Here is a 16,093-nt window from a genome sequence, read left to right as displayed (position 1 = left end):
GTCTCTTGCACTGCAGGCAGGTTCTTTATCATCTGAGCCACCAGGGAAGCCCCAACCATCCCTTATTTTCAGTAAATGGCTTGGTGTCACTCTTCAGGGGATCCCTTGCTGAAGTCTTTGTAATGGCTTGGAACCAAGCAGGAGCTAGTGGGGCCCTCCTGCATGCAAAAGCCCTTTGACATCCCAATTCTTGTCTGTAGAAAGAGGCTTTGATCTCCTAGGCCTCCTCTTGAGTTCCAAAGAGCAACGCAGAAAGAAAAGAAAAGCAACCAGGAAACAATAGTTCAGTGATAAAAGAGTCCTTGTTCCTCCTTAAAGGATATACATAACCATCTGACATGTGTCTTTGAGTTGTTATAAAGAAACTAAGACCTACCCCCCATCCCACCCCCACCCAGGTGGAAGATGGTGATTGCATGCGGACAGCAGTGTACCCCAGACTGATTGGAATCATAAAGTTGAAACATCACCCTGTTACTTTACCACCAATCAATCAGAAGAAAGTTATGCATCCTGAACCCCTCACCCCAAATTTTGCCTTTAAAATTCCTTCCCTGAAAGCCATGGGGGAGTTTGGGTCTTTTGAGCCTAGGTTGATTGATCCTTGCTTAGCCCTGCAATCAACCTTTCTGTTCCAAAGTCCAACATTTTGGTTTGTTTGGCCTCACTGACAGTGGAACACATGAACTTCGGTTTAACAATAGATTCAGTGCTTTCTGGGGCAACACATCAATCAGAATATGAATTTTGTTCGTGTCTTTCACAAATTTAATGCCTTTTCATTTTTTAAAAAGTTTATATTGAAGTATAGTTTATTACTATAAAAGCAAAGCCATCACTTTGCTGACAAAGGTCTATATAGTCAAAGCTAGGGTTTTTCCAGTAGTCATGTATGGATGTGAGAGTTGACCATGAAGAACGCTGAGTGTGGAATAATTGATACCTTTGAATTGTGGTGCTGGAGAAGACTTGAGAGTCCCTTGGACTGCAAGGAGATCCAACCAGTCAACCCTAAGGGAAATCAACCCTGAATATTCATTGGGAGGACTGATGCTGAACCTGAAGCTCCAATACTTTGGCCACCTGATGTGAAAAGTCGACTCACTGGAAAAGATCCTGATCCTGGGAAAGACTGAAGGCAAAAGAAGAGGGCAGCAGAGAATGAGATGGTTAGATATTATCACTGACTCAATGGACATGAATTTGAGCAAACTCCACAAGAAAGTGAAGGACAGGGAAACCTGGCGTACTGCATGCAGCCCATGGGGTCACAAGAGTTGGACACAACTTAGTGACTGAACAACAACGAATAGTTTATTAACAATGCTGTGATAGTTTCAGGTGTATTTCATTCTTAACTAAGCACCTTTTATGCACTGTGGCCCTAACTTTAGCAGTTTGAAGTGTGACCTAAAAGCTAGCACAATTTTTTTTCCTGCAATTTTACAGAAAATTCAATTTTTTAAAAAATTATTTATTTAGCCGCACCAGGTCAGTTGCAACATGTGCAATCTAGTTCCCCAACCAGGGATTAAACCCAGGACCTTTGCGTTGAGAGCTCAGAGTCTTAGCCATTGGACCATCATGGAAGTCCCTCACAGAAAACTCATTCTTACCATAGAGCTTAGCAACCTCAGCATACCCGCTTTTTTCTTAACTAATTTGAGAACTTTCACCTTTTATGGCTTCTCTGGCTTCTCCACATCACTAGCAATACCACTTTTGGACTTTGGGGCCATTATCAAGCAAAGTCAGGGTTACTTGAAACAAACACTTCCGTATCCAGACAATCGATCTGATGACAGAGACTAAAAGACTAAGGGGGCAAGCAGCATATACCGCGTGGGTATGCTAGACAAAGGGCTGATTCACTTCCCCTGGTGGGAGGGAGCAAAACCAGAGATTTCAACACACTACTCAGAAGGGCACAGCAAATAAAAACGTATGATTTATTTTCCATTCAATACTTTCAGACTGAAGCTGGCCAAGGGAAGCTAAAAACACAAACAATGAGAGAAAATCACCGTATGCCGAACATGGCGCCAACTCAACCACCATCTCCGTAGTTCCCCAGCCGGGCAGGCACTGCGCATGCGCTGCCTGGTGTCCTCAGCGCGCCTGCGCGGGCGCAGAGCCTTCCCCGCCCCACTCCCGCCGCCGCGGCTGCTGCGCTGACGGCGGTTGTCGGAGCTTCAGGTGAGTGTGAGCGCCTCAGCCTGGTTGGCTGCGGGCGCGCCGTGTTGCCTGCGGGGTCGACTTCCTTTTGCCTTCTCCTTCCCCGCCTCATCACCCCAGCGCGCCTGGGCTTGGGTCAGCGCTGCCAGTCTCCTCCAGGTGTTCGGCGCCCTCCGCCCTCGTCGCCTGGGGACCCAGGGCAGCTGGCCTCTTTCGGCCGCTACTCACCTGGGCGGCGGGGCTCACGGCGAACCCGCTGGCGACGGCGTGCAGGCGGCAGCGGCCGAGCCTCTGGGTGCCCAGCACCTCAGCCTCGGACCCGCCGCAGGCGCGACCCCCTTTCCTGCTCCTGCTCTGCAGACGCCGGAGCTCGGTTGGCCTCGGGGTCGGACATTCGTCTGCTCCGTCTGCCCGGGAGCCGGGTGAGGGGGTGGGGAACCTGGAAGATGCGCCGAGAGCTCGGCTTGCACCCGTGGGGTCCTGGTGCGGTCAAGAGTACCCTCTGGCTGGACCCCGCGACGACCATGCGAGGGAGCGGCTTCTTATCCCCGGGTTAACAGATGAGGAAACTGAGGCACCAAGCGGTGAGGCTTCCTGCCCAAGGTCACGCGCCAGACAAGAGGCCGGAGTGGCTCTTGAACTCAGGGTCGGGGGCTCTCAGGCTAGTGCGGTTGAAATTTGATCTTGTCCCTTTGAAAAAAAAATCTGAAATACACTCGCATCTCCGGAGATTCTTCAACGTCATAAAAGTAGGCTGCAAAAACAGCATTTTCTTGTTGATGGAGTACAGTTGAGGTGTTAACTGTAATAATGGTAATAGCATTGTTGTTAAGAGCTCACGTTCACCCAACACTTCCAAGTGTGCCAGGGATCTTCGTAAACATTTGAAGATTATCTCAGTACCTCAGCGTTTCGCCATCAGATGCGTCCTCTTTCCTTTTCATGCAGCTTTTTTCTGCAGAGCTGGCCTTTCTGTCACAGGTAAACTGGGAGCCTCCTGGTTTAGGAGCAGGGACGGTGGCTTACTGGTAGAACAGAGGTAAGCCTTATCTTGGGTCCAGATTTTGCCCCCAGAGGATATTATTAGGCTTCCTTTTCTGGCTGCCAGGAGGTCAAGACTGATAGAGCTGGGTTGGTTGGAATTGGAGGTGAAAGAACAAATCTGGTGAGTACTCCCCTTATCCTGGGGCTTTCTGGCTCTATTCCACTGCTGGGCTTGAACCTCTCATTTAAGATGAAGTAAAAAGAGAAAGAAAGAGATCCTTGACAAAATAGTGTTGAATATAAGAAGCCTCACCGATTTAAAGTCCCAAAGGAACAGCTGTAAAAATATGGGTATGTTTCTTCCCCAATAAATAGCTCAAACTGTCTTTTTTTCCCCAATCCTTAGCAAATTCTCCTGCATACTTCAGAGCTCCATTAACTTACCACCTTTTCTGTGAAGCCTTCCTTGCTTCATTTTCCCAATTAGAATTACATACACACACGTGCGTGTGTGCGCGTGCTTGTGTGTGTGTGTAGGTAGATAAGTAGGTGGGTAGGATAGAGGCTTCAGTCTTACTCTTAGGACTGTTAGCCCCTTGAGGTCAGGGAGCATCTTTGCAGCCCCAAGTGCTTGGCTTACAGTAGGCCCTGGGAACAATCAGTGAATTTCCACAGTTCCTTTCTATTACTCAACGAGTGATGTTTTCCTGCTGCCCTTCTGTTCCTTCATTCTGCCCTTCAATTTCTTTTTGCTGGCCTTGTCTTTAGATTCAACTTCTGGTCATCACTGACCACTCAGAGGTCTCTAGTCCACCCTCTTGTGTTTGAAAATTTGCAGAAAAAGATCCTAAGTCAAGAAGCCTGTTTATCTTCAAGAGTGGAATTGGTATATGTTGCTTAAGTGTACAGGGCAATTTTTATTTGCATGATGCATGAAGGTAGCCTCAGGCTTATAGGTTTTTAGTCTGTCTTTAAATACATGTAGGAGAGGGAACAGGCAACCCACTCCAGTATTCTTGCCGGGAGAATCCCATGGACAGAGGAATCTGGAGGGTTATAGTCCATGGGGTCGCAAAGAGTCGAACACGACTGAGTGACTAGCACAAATACATGTAATATTCAGTTTTACCTTCTTTTGCTTTATGTGGCTGACTGCCCCAGTGTTATCAGAGTAGTTACAATTTTTACTATAAATCTTCATAGTACTTATAACAATAAATATTCAAAGGGCTGCTTGGGAGGCAGTAGATGGTTGCATAGGCTTTCTATATAAATAATTAATTTAAAAGATTTTTTTCCAAATAATCTGCAAATAGGTTGAGCTGTTATGCGTAAGCAATGGTGCTGGGTATGGTATAAGGTTCTCATAGTTCTTGTTCAAAGAGCTTACTAGCTAACTAGGAAATATTATTCCTAACTGTAACTCAAGTCTAAAAATCACCATAATAGCATTATAAGCAAAGCAATATGTATAATGGTATACTCAAATATAACGGAATACGATATTCCAGTGTGCGACATTTCATAATATTCTACATTGCCCAATGCTGAAAGGAAGCATCAAGTCATTGAGTCCAGCTGTGCCACTTTTGTAGACTTCTTCCTGAGAAGGGAACTTGTCCAAGGCCAGGGTTACAGAACTAGTGCTTCAACTTGAATGTAGACTTTTTTTCCACTAAAAGTTTATCAATATTTCAGTGAATTCATCCTTGTGTGTGTGTTTAGTCTCTCAGTTGTGTCCGACTCTTTGCAACCCCGTGGACTGTAGTCTGCCAGGCTCCTCTGTCCGTGGGGATTCTCCAGGCAAGAATACTGGAGTGAGTTGCCATGCCCTCCTCCAGAGGATCTTCCCAACCCAGAGACTGAACCAAGTCTCCCACATTTGCAGACGGATTCTTTACTGTCTGAGCCACCAGGGAAGCCCAACTCTTAAAATTTGTGAAACGGGTGAGGAAGGGATGAAAGAAATACAATTCACATCTTCAGGGAGCTTATGGTCTGTTGGGGAAGAGTTAAAGAACCCGTCTCTAACGTTGGAGACAGTGCATACCTAACTGTTAAATTATGTGGTAGAAGGACTAGGTATGTCAAGAGGGATCAATATGAGCTGTGACAGAGCACTTTGGGGAGGATCAAGGGCCTTTCTGGGCTTTGACAGATTGGTACGGTCAGAATTAATCAAAAGGACAAGGAATGCATTTTGAAGCGGGGTGGTAGATGGCTCACATGGTAAAGAATCTGCCTGCAATGCGAAAGACCTAGATTCGGTCCCTGGGTCGGGGAGATCCCCTGGAGAAGGGAATGGCAGCCCACTCCAGTGTTCTTGCCTGGAGAATTCCATGGACAGAGGAGGCTGTTGGGCTACAGTCCATGACTTTGCAGAGTTGGACACGACTAAGCGCCTAACACTTAAAACCAAAGCACGGTTGCCACACCTGACAATAAAATATTTAAGGGACAATTAAAAAAACCAGCTTGGCCAGGGTGACTTGCTTATGTTCAGTTTGTCAACCATTAGTGTGTATAAGAATTACCTGAAGTTTATTAAGACAGATTGTGGGGGCCGCACCTCCAGAGTTTCTGATTCAGTTGGTCTGGGTTGGGGCCTGAGAATTTGTATTTCGAACAAGTTCCCAGATGCTGCTAATGCTCCTGATTCAGGGACAGCACTTTGAGAACTTGAGCGGGATTAGAAAGTTGAAAAACTAGAGTCAGAAACTATCAAAGAACTTGTTCCAGAAAAAGTGTATCTGTGTGTGTTGTATACCAGCATAGGAAAGTTCTAGAAAGATACATTTCTAACTGTAATAGTAGTCATTTCTGGGAGTGGGATTTAGAGGGTTGGAGAATTCACTTTTTACTCCATAGCTTTCAGTACTATTTTTGCATTGTGCACATATTGTTTTCGTGTTTTAAAAAGGAAAGAAAAGTAAGAGTTGTTTTTGAAGATATGTACTAAAATATTTATGGAGTTAAAAAAGAGCTTGCTAAAGTAATCTAGTGTCACACAACAGACATTTTTAGAGTGTCTGCTGTATGCCAGATGCTGCTGGTTCTGGAAATACAAAGCCTTTGCTAAAGCTTGCAGTCTGGTGATCGAGATGGGCAGACGGCAGCTCTGCTGAGTATCACGTGAGCTTCCTAAGATGAGGGGCAAAGGTCTAGCTCTCTGTGTGGCAGGTAATAGGCACTTGGTAAATGATGAATGAATGAACAAATCCAGGCAAGAAGTGAAGATAGTCAGAAAGACAAGGAAAGGGCAAATGAGACATTCTGGGGGAGAAAAGAAATGACAAGGCTGAATAGAGATGATGAAAGGAAGGGGTGTTTTGAGTACTTTCAAGTCCACAGATTGATAACGTTTGGGTTTACTGCTGAACTGGATATCCAGTCATCTATTCTGAAAGAACATCCTACCCCAACCCCACGTTTTTTTTTTTTAAGAGACTGCTTGAAAATAGCACACAGATGCTTAACTTAGATTTAATATGAGTATTGACCAGGGCTTTCTTTGGTAAATGAATTTTCTTTTTCTTTAACCACAGTGCTAATTCTGTTGTATTTATAATTTACCTATAATTTTGCCATTAATTGTCATCCTATTAATGTGAAATTAACTGAGATGCATGGGAGACTGGTTTTTTTTTTTTTGGCTGCGCTGCAGAGAATCTCAGCTCCCCAGCCAGTGATTGAACCCTGGACTACTGCAGTGAAAGCCCAGATCCCTAACCACTAGGCTGTCAGCAGAACTGGAGGATATTTTAAGTGCCATACAAAATTGGGTATTTTGTCTTTTGATCTTTTCTCTTCGGTGAAGGGATGTTACAGTGATGCAGAATTCTGTCATGTTCCCAAAGTGCATCACAGAGTTTGACATATTATCAATCTTAAATAAATATCCATGGTTGTTGGAGATTTCATGGCTAAATGGGGTGTGCTTTGGAAGAAATATGGCTTCACTGCATTCTGAGTTGAATTCTAGTTAACACTACTCAGAAAACTTATCAAGGCATGTTATTAAACTTGGTAGAGAACATGATGTGCAGCAGGCTTTCTCCCCCACTTTTTGTTTGGAGGTGCTACTTTTTATATTCCTCAGAGATTTAATATAGAAAAAGAAAATTAATTTCCCAAGTAGAGAGGTTTAGCTCTGTCATTTGATTGTTAATCCTTTACCACCTAAAAATGCCCACTGTTTACAGACTGAGTTTTCTTTTTTTTTTTCAGACTGAGTTTTCATTTGGGCAAAGGATAAATTTCTGATACAGCCACTCTTCATGCTTGATTTTATTACTAATTATTATAAGGTGTTTTTGGTTGTTGTTATAAGTTTTGCAGTATCTTTTTTTGTTGTTTGTTTAATTTGTTTTGCTGCACCAGGTCTTAGTTGCACCATGTGGTATCTAGTTAGTTCCCTGATCGGGAAGCACAGAATCTTAGACACTGAACCACCAGAGAAGTCCTGAAGGTGTTGATTCTTTTAAGCCTTTCTGTCGGGTCATGGTTGTAACCAGGATGCTGACTGGAATGTAACTTTGGGTGATTAGACAGTCCAAGGGTAATTGCTTTCCAAATATCCTCAGAGAGGTGCAGGTCTCTCCTCTTCGTTAGTAATAATGGTGACGATAATAATACCTAAATTTTGTTGGATGGTTCTCATTTTCAAAATTCTTTGATCATTAAGATCCTGGTAGGTTCCAGTAGCCAAACCTGAAAGGAATAAGTAGAAGAATTAATGATCAGTTGGGATCAAGTGGGAAAAGTCATTTATAGAGGCCGGCCAAAGCTCTAGCTGCAGGCTGCTCAGGTTCAAATCCTTTCTGTGCTACTTGCTAGCTGTGTGACCTTTGGCATATTACAAAAACCTCTCCACACCTCAGTTTCTTCATCTGTAAAATGGGAAGGATTACTAATGTACTATCTTATAAGTGTGTCAGGAAATATAAGGAAATAATGAATGGACAAATAAAGTGCATATTATGGTATCTGGCATAGAGTAAGTGATCGGTATATTATGAGCATGAAGTTCGTGTGAGTTTTAAGTACTGCCTCTTAGGTCTCTTGTTTGTCCTTTACCTCCACTCAGGCTGTCTTAAAGAACAAATTGTTTCCTGGATTCTGTCTTAGAGCTGGCGGGAACCTGGAGCCCATCCCAAGAGCGTGTACCAGAGCTTTGCCAGCAGTAGCTTTCCTAATGTCCTGAGCTGCATCCTTCAAGAGTTGAAGGCAGAGGGTAGTGCTTGTTCTTCTAGAGTTACTTTAGTGTGATCCCCTCGTTAGAGGGGATCAATTGGTTGATGGGTGTGTGAGGTGAAAAAGAACGCCCCGAGATGTGTGTTGCTTTGTTCTAATAGTTATCTGTACTGATACCCTGGAATTAATCGAATGATTATACAGGCAGACTCAGATTCCCAGCTTGGCAGTCTCTGCAAACCTCCTGTCCACCACCTGCTGCCAGAATCCAGGAGTGACACAACAGGAGGGCGGGCCTGTTATGAGGGGTGCTGTTCTTTTCCTTTCAGAAAAACACAAAGTGTGTGGATAGCCCTTATCCAGGGCTGAGGCCTGGTAGAGATATTTACTGTGAAAATGAGGGTCTGCGAGGGTGCTTCAAGCAGCTGTGATCACTTCCCCATCCCCCACCTTTGCTTATGGCATAGCATCTCTCAGAGTATTTTCTGATAAAGAGTAACCCAGACTTTCCTTTATGTAGTGCACAAGCTCAGTGAGCTAGCTGCATTTTAAAAAGCCGTTGTTTCTTCCACAGAGCTGGGTGGTTTGGCTTGTTTATCTGGCTTTCTGGGGAGTCTCCTGAGACCCTTTCCTTTCCTAAGGGCTCTCAGGAGACAGCAATGAAACCAGCATCCATTACCCTAGACACTTGAGAGGATGCTTAAGTCAATAGTTTTATGATCAGATTAATTCAGGCTTTAACCCTGGCAAAACTTGAGAGCCAAGTCATCAGATTATGCTTCTTAAAGACTGAAGTGTGGAATTTAGCCCAGGACTCTGTGATATCTTTCAGAGCCTGGAATAGGAATCCAGACGCCAGCCAGTCCCAGCCCCACACCCAGCTGACTATGAATTTAGGCAAATCACTTCAATTTCTAGGCATATCTGTAGACCAATGGTTCTCAGCTTTAACTGCATGTTAAAAACCACACTGGGCCCTATCTTAGCCCGATTAAGTTGGATCCTTAGGGTTGGGGCTTGGTATTGACATCCTTCAAAGCTCCCCAAGTCTTTTTAATGTGCAGATAAGAGAACTATTGGACAGGATGCCACATTTTAAAAGACTGTTACTTTGCTTCTCAGGAAGCACAATGAAGTGTGGTTGTCCACACAGTGAAGTCTGATTCATGTGCTCAGTGTTCTGACCAGCCTTGTTTTCTTTCCCAGCTATGTTGCTCTTCCTGCTGTCTCTTGGATATGTTGTGTACATTTATTTCTCTCCCAACTCAGATGTCCTCACCTGGAATGGCCTCTCCTCTCTTCCAGCTATCCAGAACATGTCCCTTCAAGGCCCAGCACTCTGTAACTCCTTTGGGAAACTCCTGACCAGCTCGGTCCTTAGTTATTTCTCCCACCTCTGCTCTGGTTCCAAGCTTCGTTTGCTCCGTGCTCAGTTTGCTCAGTCATGTCCAACTCTTTTCAACCCCATGAACTGTAGCCCTCCCGGCTCCTCTGCCCATGGGATTTCCCAGGCAAGAATACTGGAGTGGACTGCCATTTCCTATGCTATGGGATCTTCCCAACCCAGGGATCGAACTTGCATCTCCTGCATTGGCATGCAAATTGTCTACCACTGTGCCATCTGGGAAGCCCCAAGCTTCGGTTAACGCTGACTAAACGTAGTGCACACTAGATGCGATGTAAGACATGATACTCAGGCAACATTCTGTCCTCCTGGGTAGGTGGGAAATATGAAAACACCACAGGTTTGACTCGTACACTCTTAATGTTACTCTTTGTAGTATCCTGTATTTTTGGCTACTTCTTTATGTGTATGTGTATCTTGTAACTGTTAGTTGATAAATAGCTATTTGTAATGTGACTCCAGTGGACATTTTATCACCTATTGCCAGCAGCAAGCTCCTCTTCTTGCCGAACTGGAGCATTTTTCAGCACTGCTTTCTCGTCTTGCTTTTATGTTCTCCTTTTCTGGATTTCCTTCATTTTATTCTCTCATCCTCACCTATAGGAATTTTATCTATTCTTCAAGGTCCAGTTCAGATATGACTTCCTCCATGAAACTTTTCCTCAGCACCCACAACTTACATTAACTGACTTTTGCCTTAAACTTCTGTAAACCTCTGTAACCCTTAGAGCAGTGGTTCTCAACTGGGGTTGATTTTGCCCCCCGGAGGACATTGGGCAATATCTGGAGATATTTTTGGTTGTCTAAACTGTTGGAGGAGGGTGCTGATAGCATTTAGTGGGTAGAGGCCTGGGATGCTACTAAACGTTGTATGATGTACAGGACAGCTCCCATGACGAAAAATTATCTGGCTCAAAATATCAGTACTGAGGCTAAGGGGCTTCCCTCCTGGCTCAGTGGTAAAGCATCCGCCTGCCAGTACAGGAGACACGATTTCGAACCCTTATCCAGGAAGATCCCCTGGAAAAGGAAATGGCAACCCGCTCCAATGTTCCTGCCTGGAGAATTCCATGGACAGAGGAACCTGGTAGACTTCAGTCCATGGGGACATAAAGCGTCAGACATGACTTAATGACTGAACAACAGCAACAACTGAGGCTGAGAAAATGCCTCAGAGTTTGTCTAGTTCATAGGCTCATGTTTATCCTGCCTTGAACTGTAGTGATTTATTTACAGACTTAATCTCCCCTACTCAATTGAATTAATGGGTGAAGGCAGACTCTAGTTCCAAATCTGGGCTTTCTTGTTATTAACTTCATATTAACGTTTAATCCTCGAGCCTGTGCCCAGATCCTAACTGCACAGTGTAATTTAGGACCAGAGATAAGAGCACAGTGAGACAGTCAGCTGAATTTCTTTTCCTTTTTTACCAACCCACGTCTTTTCATCTGTGATAACCTGGGAGGAAGTATGGTACAGGGCACAGAGGAAGCATTTGGGATCAGAAGGAAATTGGGTTTTGGTTAGAACTGTTGCGTTTATTAGTTGTGTTTTTTGTTCGTCCCGTTTCACCTCTTTAAGCCTGGGTTTCCTCATCTCTGTAATAGAAGTAATGCAGTGCCCCAGTGTTTTATTCATGGTGCCATTGTGATAATCCAGTGAGATGTTAGACATGAAGGTGCTTTTTGAAGTGCTGTAATCATGGTTCAGCCAGTAGTTGATAGGTAAGAAGAGAGGATGTGGGTCAGCTTGCTATAGGAGCAGCTATGGAATGCTTCCCAGCCAGTCCTCTGGCCACTTCCTACCGCTTTCCAGTCATAACAACTCTAGGACCAGCTCCAGCCGACCCCTTCCAGCTCTCCTGAGAGTGCCTCCTTTATTTGCTGCCTTCATTCTGTTTTGATTGTCTGTCTGCAATCTTGCCAAAACCAAAAGTGACTGACTCTGCTTCTAGAATACAAACTAGTAGCCTGCTGTCAGTTCGTTTCTGGTAAAGCGTGACAAAGGCCAGGCAAATTACCCTGGTCATGGAGAAAAGCTGGAAAATAAGACAGCTTGCAGTTTAGAAAGCCAGTACTATGTATAGTCCCTTATTTAAAGTCACAGAGCAGTGTTTTTAAGCACTGGAAATCTCAGCAAGCTTTTCGTGACTGGAAAAAAAAAAACATAATGTGGGGTGTGCTAAAAGCCTGAGACCCTCCTGTGCCTGGAATCAGGCCAGGTGCACCCTCCCACTGATTTGCTGAGTGAACTTCAGCTAATCATTGAACCTCAATAAGTTGATAACTGGGTGACCTCTTAGGATTATAGTAACAGCCCTGTGAGGCGGAGGATAGATGCTTACCCTCAGGAATAATGTAAAGTGCTACATTTACAGGGGGCTTTTGGGTCACAGAGGGCTTCCTTAATGGCTTAGTGGTAAAGAATCTGCCTGCAATGCAGGAGACCTGGGTTCAATCACTGAGTCAGGAAGATCCCCTGGAGAAGGGAATGGCAGCCCACTCCAGTATTCTTGCCTGGAGAATTCCATGGCCAGAGAAGCCTGGCAGGCTCAGTCCATGGGGTCGCAAAGAGTCAGACACGACCAAGTGATTAACACTAATTAACTTTGGGTCACAGAACATCAGTCCTAAATGGGGGCGAAAATGTTATTCTACCCAACCTCTTCTCTTGACAGATGGGGAAACAGGTCCAGAAAGGAAGAATGCTTTGCCCAGTGCCACTCAGTTAGGTAAGGGCCCACCTAGGTCTAGAGTCCATATCTGATAGGCTTATGGGCTCTTTCCATGACTAGAAGAATCAAATTTTTAAATCCTTGCCTTGTTACTCACTTAGATGTGGATATTAGAAAAGTCACTTAACTTCTCTTAGCTTAAGTTTTTCCTGTCTATAAAGTAAGAAATGAAGATGTCTACCCAGGAGGAGTGTTAAACATAACTCCTGGGATGAGGAGAATTAACATAAGATCCTTAGACTATAATTTCTGGCACAGAGTAGGAATTACACTTTTCCCCTTTCCCTTTTTAGCCTTTTGATACAAGGCTCACTTCCTCAGTTTGAGGATGGCTGTTTTTTTTACTTGTCACTCTTCCCCCTATCTCATGAAACTGGAAAAGAGTTCTTATGTACCACTTTTATAAAATCTCCACTAGCTTTTTAAAAATATTAATAGCCCTTAGTATCAGGATGGGATCTGGCAGCCATATCATTGGTCAGATGAAGGCACTGAAGGCCTTTGATCCCCGGGAGGGAGCGAGTCTGTGTAGCAGAGAGATCTGGAGATGGAGTTTTCCACCATGTGATGTTAATTTTCTTATAGGAGTTATAAAACTGCTCACTGGCAAGGGCTCAAGACAGTGAGAACTGAGCAAAAATCAGGTCTCTGGAAGAATATGTTGGGTCCCCTGTCATGCGGAAAGGGAACACCTGCTGTCTTGTTGCCAGTTCCTAAGTCACACCGTCCTGCAGTGACTGCATTGGGCCCAGCTGATAAGGACGGCCTTCTCGTTTAATTTCGCCCTTGTTTAAGTGTTTGTCCTGGCACACACTGTATCTTTTTTTATCTTTAAAAGATGCTCGGGAGCACTAGGTGAATGCGTCACTTTGGAGGCACCTCAGGCTTCCCTCTGTCCCTGAGGCTCCTTGACAGGCTCCCCGGTAGAGTCACATTTGAATGATTCACACCTTGCAGTGCCCTGCTTTCAAATGAGTGAATTAAAGTAGGGAATAAAGCAGGGTTGGAAAAGTTTCAGGATATCACCATTTTGTGTGTGTGTGTGTGGCAGGGGGGAATGGAAATAGACTGAAATACTAACAGTGATTGTTTCTAGAAGGAAGGACTGTGAATAAAATATCTTTTCATTACCCTGTGGTTTGCATATTTTCTAAAACAGGCCCGTATTACTTTTATAATAGGAAGAAGAACTTTAAAATTGCCATTTTGAATTACTGATAAATAGTGAAGTCCAAATGAAAAGTAGCCACAGTTCATAGTGTGGTTAATAAACACTGTGAAGGGACTTCCCTGGTAGTAGTCCACTGGTTAAGACTGTGCTCCCAATGCAGGGGGCCTGGGTTCAATCCCAGGTCAGGAAACTAGATCCCACATGCCTCACCTAAGACCTGGTGCAGCCAAATAAATAAATAAAAATTTATTTAAAAAATTAAAAACAAAAATTCAATGAGTAGATCCCTGTTGGGCCAATATTTGGGGCACTAAGTGGGTTGATGTGGGGACTATAGAAGAGAGAAATGTTAGATGCTAGCTGAAGTTTGTGTTAAAAAGTTCAAGCCATCTCATCCCCTTTTGAAGTGTGACTGATATGAAAATAAAATAAAAATTCTGGGCATTTGGTAGCTCAGCCAAGTGTATAGGGTACCTGGGGTCTGAGAAAAGACCCACATCCTAAAGGGAGAGTAAATACCGGGCTTGTGCTCTTGCAGTGACACAAATGTTTGGGTCCTCATGATTGGTGTGTGGGATCCATGGTTTGAGCAGTGGTCCCCATTGGCACCCTCGAGGTTCTTCAAAATAATGGTAGAAGAGCTTTTGTTAGTCAACCTAAAGGAAATCAACCCTGAATAGTTCATTGGAAGGACTGATGCCGGGGAAGCTGAAGCTCCAATACTTTGGCCACCTGATGCGACGAGCTGACTCATTGGAAAAGACCCTGATGCTGGGAAAGATTGAGGGCATGAGGAGAAAGGGACGACAGAGAATCAGATGGTTGGATGGCATCATCGACTCAGTGGACGTGAGTTTGAGCAAACTCCAGGAGATAGTGAAGGACTGGCATGCTACAGTCCATGGGGTCGCAAAGGGTCAGATACAGCTGAGCAACTGAACAACAACAGCAAATGCAGGCATAGTTGAAAGCAGGGTTCATTTTGGTGTATTGGTCATTAATACCTAAGAGGTAACGTGGAACACAGACCCTCTCCATAGCTAAGTCAAAGCCATACATCCTATTTCTGGAGGGAAAAACAGAGAAATAGATTAATAAACTAACATATTGTGAATGATTCCCACCAATCAGAAGTAATTGCTCCTCCTTTGAACTCCTCTGGCCCTTTATTTCTCATTTTGTAGGTAACTTTATACATAGCGGTCATCTCTACTAATAAACTTGTAGAAGGCAGGGACCTTATTTCTGTTGTCCATAATGCTTTGCACAGTGGAAACTCAATAAGTGGTTGTTGAATGTATGAATTCCCAAATCATTGAATTAGCATTTTTCCTGCAAGGCCAAGGCAGAGGAAACGAAGCTTTGAAGTCTGGGTGGGAATCACTTGTATCCAGTATTTGCAATCTCTCCCCATGGCTTCCTGTACAGTAGGATGGAATCTATGCCTTTCTACTCCACACCTTCCCCTAACTTCTCCCTTTCAGTCTTAGTTATCTCTCACTATGTAGCTAATCACTCCAAAACAAAGTTATTTATTATGTTTCACTGTCTGGGTTCAGGAACTGGGGAGCAGGCTCATTGGAGGCCTTTGTGGAGGCTGGCTGCCATACTCTGCATCTACTGTTGTGATTCCCCAAGTGAAGGCTAGTGAGTGTAGCCTTGGTTCACCTCTCTGTTCATGTTAGGCTACAGCATTAACTTTCAATTTTTGTTCTCCCTTAATCCACCCTCCAGACTGTTGCTTTCTAAATTGTAGCTCTGAGCATGTTGTTTTCTTACTTATGTATCTCCAATAACTGAAATGAATTCTCCATGTGGGCAAAGGCTATTGTATTAATTATCTGTTGCTGCATAAAAATATTACTGCAAACTTAGTGGTTTATAACACACATTTATTATCTCAGCTTCAGGGAGTTGGGACTCCAGCATTGGTTGACTGGCTCCTCTGCAAGCCTGTAGTCAAGGTGCTGGTCAGGGCAAGGCGCAGCTGGGGAAGGATCCCCTTCCAGGCCCACGTGGTTGTTGACAGCCTTCAGTTCCTTGCACGTGGTTGGACTGAGGATCCCAGTTTCTTGCTGTTTTGGCTGGAGGCTGTTTCTTGCCACATGGCCGTCTTACAACATGCCAACCTGCTGCTTTTCTTTTTTTTTTTAGAGGAGGACAACACATTTACAACCTGCTTCTTTAAAGCTAGTAGGAAAACTGTGTCTCTTTGCAAGACAAATGTTTAAATATTATATAATGTAATCATATACAGATACTCATGTACTTTCCATCACTTTTGCCGTATTCTAATGGTTAAAAGCAAGCCATGGGTGCCCCCCTCACTCATTTGGTGGGTTGGGGGTTATGCATGGGTGTGTATGCTAAGAGGTACAGAGATCACAGAGGCCACGTTAGAGTCTGTTTGCCATAAGTATCTAATTCACTG

At 44.2% G+C, this 16,093-nt stretch overlaps 1 protein-coding gene across 18 annotated transcripts in view; it reads left to right on the top strand.

The window, feature by feature from the left end:
• The first annotated feature begins 2,165 nt into the window (after positions 1-2,165).
• NDRG3 (NDRG family member 3) overlaps positions 2,166-16,093 on the top strand; it is a 66,593-nt gene continuing 52,665 nt past the window's right edge. For 4 of the 18 annotated variants that reach the window (XM_081560202.1, XM_081560195.1, XM_081560193.1 and 1 more), the window contains exon 1: positions 2,166-2,196. The gene's annotated coding sequence lies outside the window, so the exon portion shown is untranslated. Of the gene's footprint in view, positions 3,215-12,434; positions 12,489-16,093 lie in introns of all 18 variants that reach the window. The other 14 variants (XM_081560205.1, XM_081560198.1, XM_081560194.1 and 11 more) reach the window with 7 other exon arrangements.

The sequence above is a fragment of the Giraffa tippelskirchi genome, chromosome 13 (assembly GCF_054371585.1).
Source record: "Giraffa tippelskirchi isolate mGirTip1 chromosome 13, T2T-mGirTip1v1.2.pri, whole genome shotgun sequence".
NCBI lineage: Eukaryota > Metazoa > Chordata > Mammalia > Artiodactyla > Giraffidae > Giraffa > Giraffa tippelskirchi.
This window is presented reverse-complemented; position numbering and strand designations above follow the sequence as displayed.